At 31.3% G+C, this 20,349-nt stretch overlaps 3 non-coding genes across 3 annotated transcripts; 1 reads left to right on the top strand and 2 right to left on the bottom strand.

The window, feature by feature from the left end:
- The first annotated feature begins 11,107 nt into the window (after nucleotides 1-11,107).
- LOC143200381 (U6 spliceosomal RNA) lies at nucleotides 11,108-11,214 on the top strand. The gene has a single exon (XR_013006710.1). It is a non-coding gene; the product is annotated as a U6 spliceosomal RNA (small nuclear RNA).
- A 4,805-nt stretch (nucleotides 11,215-16,019) lies between these two features.
- On the bottom strand, nucleotides 16,020-16,093 carry TRNAI-AAU (transfer RNA isoleucine (anticodon AAU)). The gene has a single exon. It is a non-coding gene; the product is annotated as a tRNA-Ile (tRNA).
- A 2,056-nt stretch (nucleotides 16,094-18,149) lies between these two features.
- Nucleotides 18,150-18,223, bottom strand: TRNAI-AAU (transfer RNA isoleucine (anticodon AAU)). The gene has a single exon. It is a non-coding gene; the product is annotated as a tRNA-Ile (tRNA).
- Between the last annotated feature and the right edge of the window lie 2,126 nt (nucleotides 18,224-20,349).

Here is a 20,349-nt window from a genome sequence, read left to right as displayed (position 1 = left end):
CAAGTAATATAATTAGGTTTTTATCATTTCGCAGCAACGCAAAATTAACATGAACTGATTTGGAGCCATTATTTTCCAGTATCTACTCCATTTGTTGACTGCTACCTGTACTTTTTCTACAGCCTTAGACAGAGATATATCTTTTACCATACTAGCTGTGTCGTCGGCAAATGTTCCAAGTACTGTTTCTTTTGTTGCTGGGATATCAGCAGTATAGAACTGATAAAGGTGTGGGCTCAATACACTACCCTGTAGAACGTTGAGAATTCACCTATATGCGAGACTCTGAATTCTATCTTTCGAAAATATATGATTCCAGAAGTCGGCAGTAATTCCGCGATAACAATTTGCTCATATTGTAGATTAATCCCAAATGGCATAACCGGTCAAAAGCTTCTAACATATCCAGGAATATTGCAGAACAGCATTTTTTTCTTCGTATGCCTTATTAATTATTAACAACCGCTATTACTTTGTGTACTTGGTCGAGTGTTAAGTGGTGATTTCGAAATCCAAACTGAACATCCGGTATTTCTATAAATGGTTTAATACGTTTAAACAGCGGTTTCTCAAATAATTTTGATATCGCAGATAGCAGGTTTGTCAGGTTTTTTAAACAAATTATTCGAGCAATCTTAACACATTCCGGAACATAGTTCAGTCTCAAACAGGTTAAATATCATCATTTCTAGGGCCATTTTCAGGATTAAGATAGTTGTCAGTTTCTGTGGTAACTTCCATTAGAGAAATCAGATTTACAGCTACATCAGGCTGATAAACATGATTTATATCTATTGTAGATTCTATATCAATCGGTTGAAATACGTTAGCTAAATATTCTGCGAATAATTCAGCCTTGCCATCGTTCACCGACCCCATTCATTTTGATCAATTTTAATAGGCAATTAATCTTTATTATAACAGTACAACATTATGGACAACAACATGAATTTGAATATATTATTGAAAGAAAACGAAAAATTAAGAACGAATAACGAGCGTCTGAACGAACAACTGTTGCAATTATCTAAGGATATGGCTGCTATCCGTTTGCAACTGCAAGGTCACAGGCAAGATAAACCAAAAAGACATACTAATCATGCAGAAGACTACTACACTGATGAAGACGAACTAGCATTAGAGGTAGAGAAACAGTCTGACTGGACCGAAGTAACAAACAAAAAGGATAAAGAGAGGAAGAAGTCAGAGATGACGCCTTCGCCAATCGCAAAAAGTACAGTAAATATTTAAAAAAAGAAGCAAGAAGACAAAATCCCTCTGCCTCCTTCGATCAAGGTAAGCAGTTTATTTAGATCACAAATAGAGTGGCCTCTGACCGAGCAGCAGTTTAAATCTTAAGTTAGATAAAGCTTAAAGCTTTGTCCAACTTAACAAGTGGAACCTCCGAAGAAAAATAATAATATACCACAATGTACAAACTGTCAAAATCTTGGACACACCCTCGCATTCGTCTTGCTTGTTAATTAATCCAAGTACATAGGAAAAGTAGTAATAAATTAATTGTAAATCAAGATTGTACTAAGCGTATCTAATAAAGATGTTATAAAAAAAAACTAACTTTTGTCTGCTTGCGGGCTTAAATCACTTACGTATTTTTCGAAGCAACTCTGTTTATATTTTTTAATTTTTTGATTTGTCTGATTTCTAATTCTATTATATATTGTTTTGTCTGCAGTATTTTTGATTCTGCGCCATACTCATTTAGCTTTTCGTCTATTCAATTTGGCCTTCAATATACCTGGATAACAGAATCAATGCGTCTACGGACTCACTCAAATTAATTGTGTCGTGTTCGCTGTTGTTGTATTTGATGTGCACGAATTTGTTGCATTCTGAGATTATCCACTTTATTTCTAGTCACTCTCGAACGCAAAATACTAATACCACTATTTTCTGTCTCTTGCTGGTCATCAGTTCGTTTAGAGCGCGTAGTAACCCTTCAAACATTCTATTGAATTTGATGACTTAACACAGGTCGTCTCCTCCATGGTATTACCAATAATGAAAGTACTAGTTGTGATAATTATTGTAATTGTAGCAATTGTAATAACTCTAATAATAAAAAATAATTAGTAATAAAAGAATATAAAGTTCTGTAAATTTGTGACTAAATAATAATAATCACAATATTTTTACAAAGTTTGTAACACCATAACGAATTATTAGAATACGATTTTAAATTACCGTCACAGAGTAGTATACACTGTTAATTTAATAAATATAATTGACAAGAAATATGTTATATACATTATCGACGTGGCAATATCGCTGGATAAAATAAAAGAGATAGCTCAAAGACCTACTGACAGTATCATAAAGGAATTTTATGGGGCATGAGCCTTGTTTATTCGTATAGGAACATCTATAATTGAAGGTATAGAGTTAAGTTATCGATAATAAACACTTTAAATGACTTGTCAAACGTACTAGTCGAATGAAGTATATTCCTGAATCCAAGAGCTATAATGGATCCAAAAAAATTCAAACTATATTGGTTAAGTAGCCTTACGCGAATATCTATTCCGATAAATACACATTTTCTTTTTTCATTAATGCAATGAGAGAGTTCTAGGTAGATACTAAATTTATAATTCATGGAACTTTAACAAATGTATTTTTGCTTGGACAATAAGCACTATTTAAGTCCTGAATTGCTTTGCATCAAAATTCTGAGTGTATTAAACTTCGGTTAATCCTTCCTTACAAGGTTTGCATTCAGTAGCTATTTATTATTTAATTATGTTACATTATTTCAGTGGTTGTTGTACTATCAAATAATTGATCCAAAAATAGAAGTATATCGCCGTTTACCTCCAATTTGTCTCCAAGTAATCCAGTCAATTTGGGATTTTTAACATTATCAACCGTTGTTTAAAGGCAGTGAATTACTTTTTCTAAGTAAAACGATCCTCCATTTCTTTACTATCTATTCATCTGGATACACAACACTTCCTAGATCGAGAATTCGCTTTACTTGTACTATCGGCTTATATATACTGATGAACTAATATCTTTAAATAAAATAGTGCGTTTACTATTCCTTATGTCAAGAACACTACAAATGGCGTCAGAAATAAATAAACAATAAACGCACCACAGAAACTAAGTGAGCCAATCAGATCCCGTCGCAGCTCTTAGCATAGTGATTAGAGAAAGTGACAAGTTAAAAGTTGCCACATCCAAATGTTGGACGTCGCGAAATATTTCCCCGAGATTTTCTATATGTTAAATTATATAATTTCTAAAAGTTAAATCTTTATTTCTCTGTGGATTATCGTTGTACATAGTTACATCATATTTGACATATACGTCATCATTTATCACTTGATTGCCACGTTATCGAGTCGTTGAGCCTACCAAAAAATATCTGCGTCTGTATGAAATATAGATAGTGGTAAACTATTAATCGATTAGTACAGAGAAATTATCTTCAATATTTAATAAATAATATATTTTACTCGCGGTTAGAAAATAATGGCCGGTATTTTCAATAAGAGTTCAACATTTTTAGTTACAAACATAGAAAAAATAGAAATTTCACGGTATAGGCGACCTTGGGGAAAGGTTTTGTTTAGTTCAATCAACGGTAGCGCTGTGATCGCAAATTCCGATTGGCTAGTTTAAATTTCTGGTGCCGCCACTAACATGGAACGTGATTGGTCGATTAAAATTGTGTGAAGCCAGCATTTTCTATGGGCGTCCATTTTTTAGTTTGTTTGAAGGTTTTGGTTTTTGTGCTTTTGTTTTGATCAAGAAATCTTCATTTTACGTTGTGCATATTTTCTGTTTTATATTGATTATTATGGAGTAATGATATAAAAATTGATGACAATGCGTCAGTGTAGTAAAAGATGTAATGTACCGGGGTAAAAATCTACTACGGAAATTAGACATCGTTTCCCAAAGAATGATCTCGTTCCTTTCCAAAAATGGATTGATCAAGTAAATAGTAGTAAGTTACCTGGATATACCAAAATGCAAATATATCAACGTCATGGTGTCTGTCACGGACATTTTAGTGAAAAATTTAGAATTACCCTTTCTTCACGAACAGATACTAGGGTAAATGCATATCCAACATTGTTTTTATCAGGTACATATAAAATTATCTATCTACTACATGTCTGTTTATATATTGTTTGTTTACAGAAAAACAAAACGTATAACAACTTCATAAGTAGGTTTACAAAACCTACTTATGAAGATGTTATTAGTAATAAAATTCAATTAATCTACTAAGTTGTTCGTATGCTGTCATGTGATATATGTCTCTACATAAAGAAGTCTCACAAGAAGGTAATAATTAAGATTACTGGATAATTAGTGGTAATAAATACTACTTTTAATTGTAAAATATCCCTAAAATATTTGTAATACTTTAACATTTTAGAAGAATCAGTGTTCAATAATTTTATAGTAGAGCTATTGTATATTTAAATGTGATAGCCTTGTTAAGAAAATATTTGTTACGGTGCCATCAAATAAAAATTTAATTGCTACTTTTAGGGAATTTATTACCTTACAGAAATCTATGTTGTCTAAATTTACAAATAACTACATTTTTTAACAAATCTTAGCCAAGATTGCTTAAAGTATTTTGTTGGATCTATTAGAGGTCATGAAGGCAGAAACAGCACCCTTCACCCTCTTATGTTCGAGAAATCTTTAAAAGGGCACATCATTCTCCCGGAGAAAATTGTGAAGAAGATGAACATGTTAGATAACTCATATTCTTTTTTAACGGGAGATCTAGTACCACTTGAGGTTGTTAAATCACCAGTTGAGTCTATATTTTCAGTTCCAGAGAACTTTGCTATGAGAAAATATTGTATTTTAGTCTTATTTAAAGCTATTTAACAAAACTTCTAAAAAAGAAACAATATTTGTCTACAATCTATATTAAGTAGTTCCACAGATTAAATACTCTAAAATCTAAATATCTTTAAAAAACACATACATTTTTAGTGTTTCAACTATCCATAATATTCTCAAGACCAAATTTTAAAAGTTATTATGAGGTGTGATTGTATTTTTGGTTTAATGAAGTTAATGCAATATCAACGGGGAGGATTTAAAGTTTACGTTCAATATATCAAGATAAGTTAGAACTCTAATAGATCCCATAAAATTGATGGCTCTAAACAAATATGAGAAGGAGTTATAGAAGAATTATAGATATTTTAATTTTTCCTAGAATAGAGTTCATAATTGTTTTTTTTTGCTTTTTGTTTATATATATTTATATTATTTACACTTAGGTATATTTGTATAGGATTTTATTTTAATAATTGTAAAAATTAAATTTGATTTTCATTTAAATACTATTGGCCAATAAATGTGACGTCACAAAGTAATCAGGCGAAATGGCAGACCAATCAAAGCAAAGTATTTTCCTTACAGGTTTCTACATAACTATTTTAAACTAACCAATCAAATTTGCGTTGTCAGCGTCGCAGCGTCAATGATTGAACTAAGCAAAACTTTGCCCCACTACTTACCATTGGAGTTGCACACCCCTGCTCACAAAACGAAGTTTCGAATGTACCTACAAATATTTGACAACCAACAACAATGCCAACAATGTTTTTTGTGAAAAACTATTTGGTATAAATGCTAACCATAGAGTATATATAGAGGTTTTATTTAAAGAATCGAAACCGAGAAAATGTTTGGCGTGGTCCATTCACTGGCTCTGGGACCACTTTTTTGATTGGTTCATTTGATCTGGCCTACAAGGGCATTTGATTTCCTCATTTTCGTAACGTTTCAGTTTGTCGATGCCATTTTTTTGTGTCTGACATAAAATGCAATCAGCATATTTGTGTTTTAAATATAATCACTATTATTTAATTAGAATATATTTTCGTCTCCAAAAGTGTTGTATATCCAGTGTATGTGTCGAAATAAAAAACCAGACGAAATAAATAAAAATCTAACCAATGAAATTCAACGAAATGACCTTCTTAGCGCCTTCCTGCTGAGACCACGCAAAAAAATTCTGAAATTATTTGTTTGAGTTAACACTTTGTGTATTACTCTATGATAGTACCTACTAGTGGATCTACTGAAAAATACTTTGTAGATTTAAAATAAAAATAGAACTTTCTTTAAATAAGTAAAGAAACAGTTCGATAAGTCGGCTATTCGATCTTTCGAAAATGACCAAAGATCTCAAGCCGCAGAAAACCAGGTATAAAAGATTATCTCCTATAATGTCGGTTTAGAAAAAAGAAGCGATAAAAGCAAGCCCACTATAAAAGTTATAGCCGCTATAACAACTTCCTTAAATTATTAGTCGTTCCTATGTAGAAAAAATCTCAGTCGTAAAGTAATATTCTTTTCCGACTTATTTTAAAACTGATTCTTGAAGTTGTCGCATAAATTATCTTTCAACCGAACTTTATAGTTGGAAGGGTGCAACCCTAGGGATCTTCGCAACATTTGGCACGATCCAGGTGGCGTTTTCCACACTCCGTCGTCTACAAAGTAAATGAGATAATGATGTGTTTTCGTTCGGGCGCTCAAACTCCGATGGGTTGTCTTTAGAGGGGTGATTTTGGGTCATATTCGATTAATTTCCATACTATATATACGTAAATTGAACTCGATTGAATTCGAAGGCATATGTCACGGTTCATATATAGTTATGGAAGTTTGATTAGAATCCGTTTGCAGTTTATTAACGTTTTGAAGAACAATACCCTTCGGAAATAATTTTCTGAATATGTATGTGCAATTCTGATAATTTCTTAAAGTAACGTAATTCTTTAAATATATATATTCAATAGCTTATTCCACAGACTAGATATTCATTTCGAGTTAGAATAAATCATTAAAAAAGTATTTCAAAAATATGGTTTTTACTGTCATACTTTTCTGATGCACAATATTGTAAGTTTTCTTTTCTAGCGCGGAAATAATTTGGATGGTTTTCTATCTTTTAAACGAATAAATTAGCAATGAAGCATTAATTTTAATTGAGAAAAAGTTCTTGATGCTTACCAACAAAATATGAAAACAATGCTTCATTAGATATGCTCAGTACAATATTAATTTACAAATTAATTTAGTATTACTGTTCTGTTATACTTGCGTTAATATACAAGCAAGGCGAGTACGGGATTAATATACTACATGAGTATGTATCTCTGAAATTAATAGGAATAGAAATAAGCAAAATAGGAATACACTATAGAGGCGAATTATTTTATGGTACCTGATAACCGAGAAACTATTTTGGGACGCACGAGCATGCGGATTTTTGTTGAACCTTGCGCCTTTTTTGCACTATGCGGAAGTTGTATTTGTCGTGAATTTGCAAGCGTGAAGCAGACTCTGTGAGAGAGGAACGGTGAAATACATATAGTTCATTACCTCGAATTGGAAGGTAACCATTAAAATTGATTAGTGGGAGGCCATAAACCTTTTCTGGTCAAAAATGAAAGGCTAGCATACCTGCGGAGTCTACCTGGGGTAAAGCCCGCGGTAATCTGTTTCACCGACCCTGGCAACCGGTAGATTTTGAAGCGCGAGATATTGGTCGGGGTTTTTTTAATTATTGTTTTGCTCGGGATGACACTAAGTAATGAGGCACGATGTTTTGTTCGCGAGGGCAGGAAAATCTCCCCAGGAAAACTGGTGCTACTAGTTATCAAAAAGCAAATCCCACTTAGCATTCGCGAATTATTGTTGTAACTATTTAAAAACTGCAATGGAAGTGCGAGCTGCGGAAGAAACGTGGACCAGTGGGTGTTGACTACCGAAGAAATATCGATATTTAAAAAAATATCGAAATATCGTTAAAATAAGTAGCAATTTAAAAGTTTATTAAAACTTATATTTAATTTATACTGAAAAAAATATCGATATATTGATATTTCTTCTGCATCCCTACCGCACGGCACTCCGCAGCTCACGTGTCTATCGAAACGGTATAAAACTAAAACTACTATAAGATATTTAATCGCTACATTTAGTAAACTGCCGAATGACCATTATGTGATATCGTTTATCTGTATCGGAATTATACGAGTGGACTTCAATTTGAATAATGTGTAGAACTTTTTTTAAAATTTTTACGAACAAAAGTTGGAATTTAAAGGACAAGGTAGACCATTATCAGATATTATTATTGTGAAATCTGGTGCAAGTAGAGGGAAAAGTTAGAGACATTTATTTAAAAAATGAATGGATTTCCGGATGCAACAAAAATACTGTTTTACCTGCTTAATTTTCGGCAGCGATAAAGCTTACACGGAAATAGGAATTAGAGCACTTAAGTTTGGAAATAAAAAGATATGAAAACTCTAAAATCCATCTTGATAATTGTATGGAATTTACACTACTAGGGTCAACTAAAATTATAGATCGATTAGATTCTGCGTACTGTATAAATATACAGAAACATAATGAAAATGTGTCACAGAATAGGTATGTTTTATCAAAAATTATAAATTACATGAAATTTTGTGAAAATTAATAAGTCTTCATTGTTGGCAATCATGGCAGACGAATGATGTTGCTGCAAAATCTCATCTGGTAGTTATTTTTAGATATGTTCGCAATGGTAAGCCAATTGAGCATTGTTAGAACTACTTAATTCTGTAAAATGCGTTACAGAAACACTTAGTAAAACAATTTTAAGCGTTATGGATCCTTTAATTCAAAATTCACCCAGCAAACAAAGCTATGATGAAGCAACGGTGATAAGCGGTCAACATCCAGACATTCAAGCATTAATTTAAAAAAAGTATTACATTGCTCACTACGTACACCATAATGCGTACCAATTAAATTTGATTATGTCTAAATCTGCTTCCACAAATAAGCAAGTACGTGTGTTTTTTGGGAATTCAAATGAAATCCAAATAATTCATCCCAACGAGTAGAGGTGTTGAACAAAATTATGAACAAAATTACTCCCCAAGGCGCTGAAACTCGTTGGAACATTAATATGCGGACTATTAATGTTGTGTACAAATATAGAAATCAAATCATTGAGTGCGTGAACAAAATAGAAGATCAACTCATAATATAATCCGATCTTCAATTTTTGGCAAAATTTTTCATCATTTAATGCCCAAGTAGATATCCTTTTTAAACAAACTGCAGTAAAGAATAAGGGACGCTATAAATTTCAAATAATATTAATAACATCATTAGTAAAGCATCAGATATAATAAACCAAAAGCCACCAGAAATTTAACGCAACCGTCCAGGTAACAGTTTCCTGAGGATAAAATTACTTCTGTATGTTCCTTTTATTTCACACCTGATAAAGAACGATTACGAACTGAACTGTAACTTATTTATTCAAGAAATGATTGCAGAAAGTTAATAGCAAACAAACTAGGAGATGCGTTGAAGGAAACTAGACAATTACTAGAAATCGTGGTAGCAACTCCGATGATAACATGTTTCAACAGTTAACAAAGGTGTTCCTCAACACTAACGCGCATCAAAAAGTTTCTCAGAAATTCAATGGCCTAAGATCGTTTAACCGCTTGCCATTTCCATGCCATCTTTCCATGCCATATATTGAAAAACAATTTATCTCCGTAATAGGCAACTTTAATGCCAACGTGATTACCAAATTTGCAGACAGAAAAGAACGTAAGATGGACTTAATTTATAAAAAAATAAGTAAGTATATTTTTGCAAAATTTTTTATCAAAATTTTATGTGAAAACCATCATCATCACTAAAATATATTATAGTATAAATTTAACGAGGTTGACAGATAATTTTAATCAGACAGAAAACTAATATAATGATGATATCTCTAAATTGAAATACACAAGAATATTCTGAATAAGCTATTAAGAATAATCAACAGACCATAGTTACCATATAATTAACAAAAGACAAAATATTTATTAAGATTTATTACATAATTCATGATATTTTCATTATATATTTATATAGGGAACGAAAATATATTTCTTCATACATTGTTTGATTAAAATATCAACCACGGAAAATATATTGCTACGGAGAAAGGGTAAAAGTAAAATAAGTGCTTGTTTATATGATTCTTCATTTATAATAATCAAACGGTATTCTCCCAAATATTAGAATTTAAATCATTATAGAATTTATCAAACTCTTCATTTTTAGTGACATAAAAGTGCAATTTTTTAATTTACTGAAAAAATCACGTACCAGTGTTCAAAGAGGATGAAAATAAAAAATTATTAAATATCGAATAAATTTAATAATAAATAATTAATTAAAATGCGTTTCTTGTATGTCGGAAATTATTATTTCCCACTAAACAGGAAAAAATATATTTTTCTTGATTTATTCCACAAAAACATCAACTACAGGAAATATATGTTAGTGAAAAATGGGAAAATAAACATTGATTAAATTATTGGAATAAAGAACTTCGGAAAAAAAAATTCTTCGGAATTCTTTGGTAAGTATTTTATACATCGAGAAAGTTGGAAATATAATTTTGATGGCGATAATTCTTAAAGGGTAGAATCGATTTAATTACTTGTACAGCCATTTCAGCTCTGCTGCCTTGAGGAATTTATGTTTAATATAAGATTAATATAAATTTGGCAACGTGAAGGGTAATTTCATTAATATTAGATTGTTAGATTGATTTGCGGAAAGGAAACAGAAATGAAATACAGAAACAGCAACGGAAAACAGAAATAGGATTAATTCCTTTCGTAAAAATTATTTTATTAATTAAATTTCCTTCATTGATGTTGAAGCTTGTTCCAAGGATCTTCCGACTTACGGATCCCAGATGGAAACAATTATTGTTTTTGTCTTACTGACGGTACTCTCTTTCTCTCTCTCTTTCTCTCTCTCTTTTGGTCTCTCTTGCTCTCTTTTCTCTAAATTATTCGTATATATATTCTCCAATTCTCAAATTAACCTAAAATTTTCCTTGTTTGAAGTTAAAATTAAACTAAATTTTAATATAATATAATAAGTGTAATATGAAAAACCTATTATAAAAATAGTTATTCTTGAAAGGATAAAGAGAAAAATAACACTAGGTAAGATAGCAACCATAAGTTATTTACATAGTATATAAATACATAATATATAAAAACAAATGCAACCATTTGTACTAGTTTCGGCGGTACATATACTAAAATTGGAACGATACAGAAAGGATTAGCATGGCCCCTGCGCAAGGATGAAGCACAAAATCGTGAAGCGTTCGACATATTTACAACTCAGCTATTCAAATCGCCCTCACTTCCACACTAGCCCAGTAGAGAGCTTGCTCTGCGAAGCAGAAGTCTCTTCCTCCAGAAATGTGCGAGCTCCTTGAAATTCAAATGAAGTCTCATTACAGACATTCTTTCCATCAAACGCCAAACTCAACCCATGTATAGAGCAACACAGGGGCTTTTACCATAGTTTTCATGCAGTTTGTAGTCGCTTATCGCTCGCCTTTCCACCGATATACAACTCCGAGGATAGATTAGCATCATGGCGACTGTCGCAGGTGACTGTCGATCTCTCCATAAGGAGTCTACCAAGGGACAGTTCTGACTCTGGCAGAATCAGCATCCAATTCAATCAATATAAAACTGAGAAATATCCTGAACACCTTTTCATATTCTCGGACGGTTTCAAGAGCGATAGCTATGTGGGGGTAGCATTTACATCGGTGATGTCGGAAGTCGGACACGTTTCATCAAATCTATTAACGCCTGAACTGTTTGCTATGTATAGGGCCCTGACCTCATTACCAGATGTGCAAGACAAACTATTAATTATCGCCTACGATTCAATGAGTTCCTTAAAGTGCCTCCAACAATATTTACCTCTACGCCCGCTAGGAATGCTTATCCGTGACTAAACTCGTCCATGAGTTTCTCATTAAGGGATAAAGCCCACCACTGTACGTCGATTGTGGTTCCTCAATCTCAACTAAACACATAATAATCGAATCCCAAAGATACTACTCGCAAAGACGGTTGGTCAACCTGGGAGAGACGATGGACCAGTGCCTTAGGCTGGAGAACCTGGACAAGCTGATTAATTTTCTAACCGTAACAGGACTATTACTATAAATATAATAGTGTGCATATATGTAATATCATGCATGTTCGTAAACATTTTTTGTATCTTATATTCTGCGATCATTATATTGTAGCATTCATATAATCATATATCTGTCTGCTTTTACATATACTGCAGGACTATTACTAAAAATATAATAGTGTGCACCTATATAATATCATGCATGTTTGTAAACATTTTTTGTATCTTGTATTCTGCGATCATTATATTGTAGCATTCATATAATCATATATCTGTCTGCTTTTACATATATTGCAGGACTATTACTAGAAATATAATAGTGTGCACCTATATAATATCATGCATGTTTGTAAACATTTTTTGTATCTTGTATTCTGCCATCATTATATTGTAGCATTCATATAATCATATATCTGTCTGCTTTTACATATATTGCAGGACTATTACTAGAAATATAATAGTGTGCACCTATATAATATCATGCATGTTTGTAAACATTTTTTGTATCTTGTATTCTGCGATCATTATATTGTAGCATTCATATAATCATATATCTGTCTGCTTTTACATATACTGCAGGACTATTACTAGAAATATAATAGTGTGCACCTATATAATATCATGCATGTTTGTAAACATTTTTTGTATCTTGTATTCTGCGATCATTATATTGTAGCATTCATATAATCATATATCTGTCTGCTTTTACATATATTGCAGGACTATTACCAGAAATATAATAGTGTGCACCTATATAATATCATGCATGTTTGTAAACATTTTTTGTATCTTGTATTCTGCGATCATTATATTGTAGCATTCATATAATCATATATCTGTCTGCTTTTACATATATTGCAGGACTATTACTAGAAATATAATAGTGTGTACCTATATAATATCATGCATGTTTGTAAACATTTTTTGTATCTTGTATTCTGCGATCATTATATTGTAGCATTCATATAATCATATATCTGTCTGCTTTTACATATATTGCAGGACTATTACTAGAAATATAATAGTGTGCACCTATATAATATCATGCATGTTTGTAAACATTTTTTGTATCTTGTATTCTGCGATCATTATATTGTAGCATTCATATAATCATATATCTGTCTGCTTTTACATATATTGCAGGACTATTACTAGAAATATAATAGTGTGCACCTATATAATATCATGCATGTTTGTAAACATTTTTTGTATCTTGTATTCTGCGATCATTATATTGTAGCATTTATATAATCATATATCTGTCTGCTTTTACATATATTGCAGGACTATTACTAGAAATATAATAGTGTGCACCTATATAATATCATGCATGTTTGTAAACATTTTTTGTATCTTGTATTCTGCGATCATTATATTGTAGCATTCATATAATCATATATCTGTCTGCTTTTACATATATTGCAGGACTATTACTAGAAATATAATAGTGTGCACCTATATAATATCATGCATGTTTGTAAACATTTTTTGTATCTTGTATTCTGCGATCATTATATTGTAGCATTCATATAATCATATATCTGTCTGCTTTTACATATATTGCAGGACTATTACTAGAAATATAATAGTGTGCACCTATATAATATCATGCATGTTTGTAAACATTTTTTGTATCTTGTATTCTGCGATCATTATATTGTAGCATTCATATAATCATATATCTGTCTGCTTTTACATATATTGCAGGACTATTACTAGAAATATAATAGTGTGCACCTATATAATATCATGCATGTTTGTAAACATTTTTTGTATCTTGTATTCTGCGATCATTATATTGTAGCATTCATATAATCATATATCTGTCTGCTTTTACATATATTGCAGGACTATTACTAGAAATATAATAGTGTGCACCTATATAATATCATGCATGTTTGTAAACATTTTTTGTATCTTGTATTCTGCGATCATTATATTGTAGCATTCATATAATCATATATCTGTCTGCTTTTACATATATTGCAGGACTATTACTAGAAATATAATAGTGTGCACCTATATAATATCATGCATGTTTGTAAACATTTTTTGTATCTTGTATTCTGCGATCATTATATTGTAGCATTCATATAATCATATATCTGTCTGCTTTTACATATATTGCAGGACTATTACTAGAAATATAATAGTGTGCACCTATATAATATCATGCATGTTTGTAAACATTTTTTGTATCTTGTATTCTGCGATCATTATATTGTAGCATTCATATAATCATATATCTGTCTGCTTTTACATATATTGCAGGACTATTACTAGAAATATAATAGTGTGCACCTATATAATATCATGCCTGTTTGTAAACATTTTTTGTATCTTGTATTCTGCGATCATTATATTGTAGCATTCATATAATCATATATCTGTCTGCTTTTACATATATTGCAGGACTATTACTAGAAATATAATAGTGTGCACCTATATAATATCATGCATGTTTGTAAACATTTTTTGTATCTTGTATTCTGCGATCATTATATTGTAGCATTCATATAATCATATATCTGTCTGCTTTTACATATATTGCAGGACTATTACTAGAAATATAATAGTGTGCATCTATATAATATCATGCATGTTTGTAAACATTTTTTGTATCTTGTATTCTGCGATCATTATATTGTAGCATTCATATAATCATATATCTGTCTGCTTTTACATACGTTGCTTGTCATTTTGCAACATACTTGTAGTAATATTGTATACTTTAACTGATACTGTAATTGCGTTGTATATTGTATATCTGTAAATAGACCCTAAATAGTCCCGGAGACTGATGTGTCTAATATACAAATAAATAAATGATAATATGTCTAAGCGGTGGACAATTCTAGATGATAAAGTTTCCCTCTCTCAATTCATTCAATACAAGCAAGAACAAATCCAACTATAAAACTCAAATCCAAATGCATTAAGTCCGTGTCTACAAATATACAATCATGGCAATATTATTTTAACATTTGATATTGTCCTTTATGCATCATATTAGCATAAAATCTTCTTCGTTTAATGTGGGGTAGATATCCAGAAACTGAGATTGTGGCTTATTAAGCTTAACAACACACATTGTGTAGTTTTTACCTTATATACCGATGTCTCAACACTTGTAGTGTCACTTTTATGCTTTCTACCTGTGGAATTCAACCGCTTTACGAGTAGTAACATAAAAATATTAAATAGGAGTAAATACCTTCTTGACTCTAATGGTGGCAATTGTGAGGCAATTTTGTCGAGGTATTCTATTATTTACTTTGATTTTGCAGATCATCCGATCTGCTTTGTAAGTTAAAAAATTGAATAATAAATAATAATAATAAAAAAATTAGATTGAAGATCTCTAAATATGGAAAAATCATATTTAAACAAGGATCATTTGTCTATATTGGTAAAAATTATAGCACATCTAGAGTTGCTTGTCCTCGGTAAGGTATTATAAGATTATATCAATTAATAAGTTATATAATTTTAAGTTGGGTATGCTCGTTTGTTAAGAAAACCGATGCAATATAAATGTTAGAATTTTGATCTAACTGCATATTTATTCAAACAGCTCATTTGTATATATCTTCGAGGTAGCCAGTCAGTTAATTAATTCTATTTTGTTCCTGTTATTATAGTGAAAAGGCGAAATTTAATTTTTCTATTGATTGGGTTGTCAGATACACACTATTAAATTACAGTACCTATATAAAAGAGTCTTGTGCGCCAGTTTGCTCTACAGCGTTTTTTGTCTCAATCTATCTCTTATATATTACCTAGCTTACAATTACTGAACCACTTGGTGCCTTTTGAGACTCGCACCCAACCACTGCCACTCATACATCTGTCACATAATATAATATAACAAATAACTTAATAGTACGTCACTGACATTTCTCTAAATTAAATGTAAATGTCATAAAAATAAAATATGTACTAAACAGGAATGATATTTTAACAAAAATTTTTAAAAAAATTCCTGGCCCATGATGGGATCGAATCCGCGACCTTCGCGTTATTAGCACGACGCTCTAACCAACTGAGCTAATGGGCCACGGAGGAACGAATTTCTTATGGGGTGTTTCAAAAAGACATAACTATAAATTGAAATAGAAAGCTAATATAAAGGTCAATTGAAAAGTCCCCGACCTAACATAGCAAAACACATTTTTTTGGGAAAATTAGTTTATTTATTCGACATAATTCCCTTCAAGGGTGATATAGCGACTCTCCAACTTTTCAATACAATTTTTGTAGTTCGATTTGCCTTTTGCTTCAAAATAGGCCTCAGTTTCGGCGATTACCTCTTCATTCGACGAAAATTTCTTCCTACTTACTACATAAATGGCATCGAAAAGTTGGAGGGTCGCTATAATCAGTGTATCATCCTTGAAGCGAATTATGTTGAATAAAAAAAAAAGTAATTTTGCCAAAAAATGTGTTTTAATATGGTAGGCCGATCACTTTCAATTGACCTGTTATATAGTGGTATAATAGGCCTAATCCACCTAATTGACAATTGTATATGTAAGTAATGTAGTTTACTTTCATTAGAGAGAATATTAACTTTTTACGTCTTGTTCTTGTTTCCTTCGATGGTCTATTCACTTGTCAAGTCATTTTGATATCACTATATTTTTTCATATCTTCTACAGCTGTACACCATTCTTGATAAAATTAATTACTGAGTTTCCCTAATGAACTTACTAAATCTACAAAACAGTTAATCCAATGTTCATCCTATCCTCATACATTCTAACCTAATGGTCATGTATAATTCTGAATAATTACACAAATATCTATACACCTAAATCGTCCACACTCTACAATACAACTTCATTCTACTAGTTATTGTATATTATTTATATATACTAACCTTTAGTTGTTCTCACTATCATCACCCTGTCTTGGAAATTATCAGCATTGAATCACAATTTCACATTCACAATATTTAATTCAAGTGTATAACTAAGCTGTTAATTTCTAATATATCTAACGCTTGTTCAAATTTTCATGTTTTGTCAATTTCATCTTCAATGTGCCTGATGGAGTTCATCCAATCCAAAGGGGTGTGATGACTATTCCAAGAAGCCTAAGAACAATATATCTACAAATAATTATTAATAAATGTTATTACTAATAATACTTAACTTGTTCTTATTCCAACGTTTACCTTTTTCATTCGACTGCTATTGTCTTAACACTTTTTATTATTATCTTATCATGAGTGACTCAATGTCCTATTCTGATATATCAATGTCTCATCAAATCCTCTGAAATATTTGTACTAAATTATGTTAATATTGAAAAACTACTCTCTGTTTTTATATATTTAATATATCTGATCTCTGATAGAGCCAACATCAAGCTGATCTTGATTCGTCACCCGCTTCGTATGAGGATCGTTTCTCTTCGGTAAATCCAAGATTATATTTTACAATTTTTGGGATATTTTAATGACCGTGCCCATACTTATATTCAGCGCAGGCTGAAAAATGCGTTCAATAAAAACCGTTGCAACTTAATATTTAACACCAAAAATGTTTAGACCTCTAACGAATTTTACTGACAAGACTGATCCTCCATTATCTCGTTCCTGTCCAAAGTAAGTGATTAGACTTGCAATCCGTTCAGTCCGGATTCGGCATTTTAAGCATTTTGTTGTGTTAAAAGCTTTGTGTTTTGTGTCATTTGGCGGTTTATATTCTGCAGTCGTATAACTAATATGTTGTTGTTTTGCAGATATTTGATAACCAAACGTTTCATTCGTTTACGTGTTCGAACGTATCAGACAGCATTGTATCTGGTTTTAGCTGGAATAAAATTATGAAAATGTTGTCTAATTCTAAAACGAATTTACAAATTACGGGAGACAATGCATTAAACATCTTAATGACGTATGTTCATTGTTACTTTGGATAGACAATAAGTTGTATTTGTGAAATAGATTATATCTCGTATTAATATACGAGTAATAACTAGTTCGAAAACGCAAATGAATAAGAAAAAAACTATATCGAAACTTTAGTAAGAATTTAAATAAAGCGAACATATCGATATTTAAGTGCTTAAACCTCAAGATAAAAATAAAATAATAAAAAATAGCGTAGTGGCCCATGAGGGGATCGAACCCGCGACCTTCGCGTTATTAGCACGACGCTCTAACCAACTGAGCTAATGGGCCTCTTCTAGAGAAAAATTAACATATGGTTTTGGAACATGAAGCTATTACAAATTATGATGTTTAGCTTTAATTAGCCTTAGTTTATACCAAATGTACGTAGGTTTATCATGTATTTTGCTGAATGGTAAACATTTTTTTTCAGTACCCAAGATACTGAATAATTATTAAATACAAAACGTCACCATTGAAAAACAACTTCTGTCAATATTCCAAAGTGGAATGGAAAAGTTTTGCTACGTCCAATATCCAGATGATATTATAATGGGACATTTCAGTAAATTAATTGATCAATTTAAATGTCCATTGTAAAAAGTGCTGCAAAAAATACCTGTAAAAAACATTTTGCTGTGAAGATATTTGATTGCCCTTTTGATAAAGTTTGGCCCGTGTAATAAATAAAATTCAATCAAATATAAGAATAAATATAGTCTCTAAATTTTACTGTTACTGAAAGCAAACTTTAAGACTTTCTTTGTTAAAATTATGTTTACTTGTTTTATTCAGAAGTAAATGGCGCACCCATTATTTTTAATATTTTGTCTGGAAGATCATTATGGAGTATACAACTAGGTTTTAAATTTACTTTTTTAAAGATATTTGGCAAAATATATGTTCTATTATCAAAAGGAGACCTACTGACAGTATAATAAAACAATTCTATTGGTACCTGGGGCATGAAATATTACCTTGCCTCTATAAAATCGGTCTCAGTTTGTGGGTTTACCGAGTTATTTATAATGTAATGTAAAACTAAAATTAACAATGAATTTCTTTTTTGAAAAGTTTTACTAAATAAACTAAGCTACGGTAAAACGTAAAACTTTGTTTGCTCCTAAAGCAACATCTGGAATTGAAAATTATGAAGTCAAGTTACAATTAAATGAACTTATAGTGGAAGTTTTAAATGATTTCTCGAACATACTTGTTGGGGGATGTATATTCCTGAGTCCCCGAAATCTAATAGATCCAAAAAATCCAAATTATCCTGGTTAAGTAACCTTAAGCCAATATATTTATTCGGATAATTACATAAAAATATTTCTTTAATGAATTAAACCCCCTCAAGATAGTTATTAATATTTTAATTAATTTCTCTTTAACAAATTTGTTCTTACTTGGGCAGTAACCTTTTGCACTAGTTAGATACTATCGTTTGGGGTGAGATTGATAACCGGGGGTGATATTGATCACCAAGTTACCTTTTCATAAACTTGATTTTAAATTTAAACCACTGGTTGGATTCATCTTCCGCAACCAGGTTTCTCTAGCGAAAACATGGCCAAATAACATATGTGCGTGTCGACTGCTGTGTCGTACTGTGTTAATACATTGGGTTGCCTATGAAAATTGCATTTAAAATTTATTGTTGTTTTTACTAGCATTCGTAACCTCCAAAACTCTGATTAGTAATTTGAATTATTCTCTATTTTTGAATAATTTATCAATATGGCACTATTTCTAAATGTTCCTGGATGCCATAATCTAAAACTCAGTCATTTCAAATAACACATTGTGAGGTTAAAATTAAATTTGTTCGATGGGGTCAGGTTGATCGCACATGCGTGGTGAGATTGATCAAGATATGTATTGATCAATATCACTCCACATGAATAAAAAGGTTTATAGGACGAATGGATTATTTTTTTTAGTAAATAAATCACGCCACGAAAATACAAAAGGAAATTGGGTGCACGAAGATGTGCAAATTATGACCCAGCGACATTAGAGGCAGACAGCCCTACGTAAGGTAACTGAAGATGAGCGGTCATTACACCGTACTTTAGCTGAGTTCAAAATACCATTTGGCACCCTCAGAAATAAATTTTGAGGTTTGCGTAATAAAAGAAAAGGGGAACAACCCGTCTTCTCTGAAAATTAAGCAAGAAACTTTTGTAAGACCTGACAGTTTGTGTGGGGAAAGGGGAATCCATTAAGCATTCTTGATATACGGAACCTTGCTATTAACCTAAAACTATTTAGACAGCAAAGGCCGTACTACCAAAAGATTTAAGGGTAATATGCTATATAAGATTGGCATATATATATATATATATATATATATATATATATATATATATATATTATATACTTCTGTTGAACAACTTAATCCAAGATGAAAAGAGATC

Source organism: Rhynchophorus ferrugineus, unplaced genomic scaffold (assembly GCF_030347505.1).
Source record: "Rhynchophorus ferrugineus isolate W39M unplaced genomic scaffold, kcgeb_rfMv2 rfM7, whole genome shotgun sequence".
NCBI lineage: Eukaryota > Metazoa > Arthropoda > Insecta > Coleoptera > Curculionidae > Rhynchophorus > Rhynchophorus ferrugineus.
The sequence above is the reverse complement of the archived record's forward strand: the minus strand, read 5'-3'. Positions and strand labels throughout refer to the sequence as shown.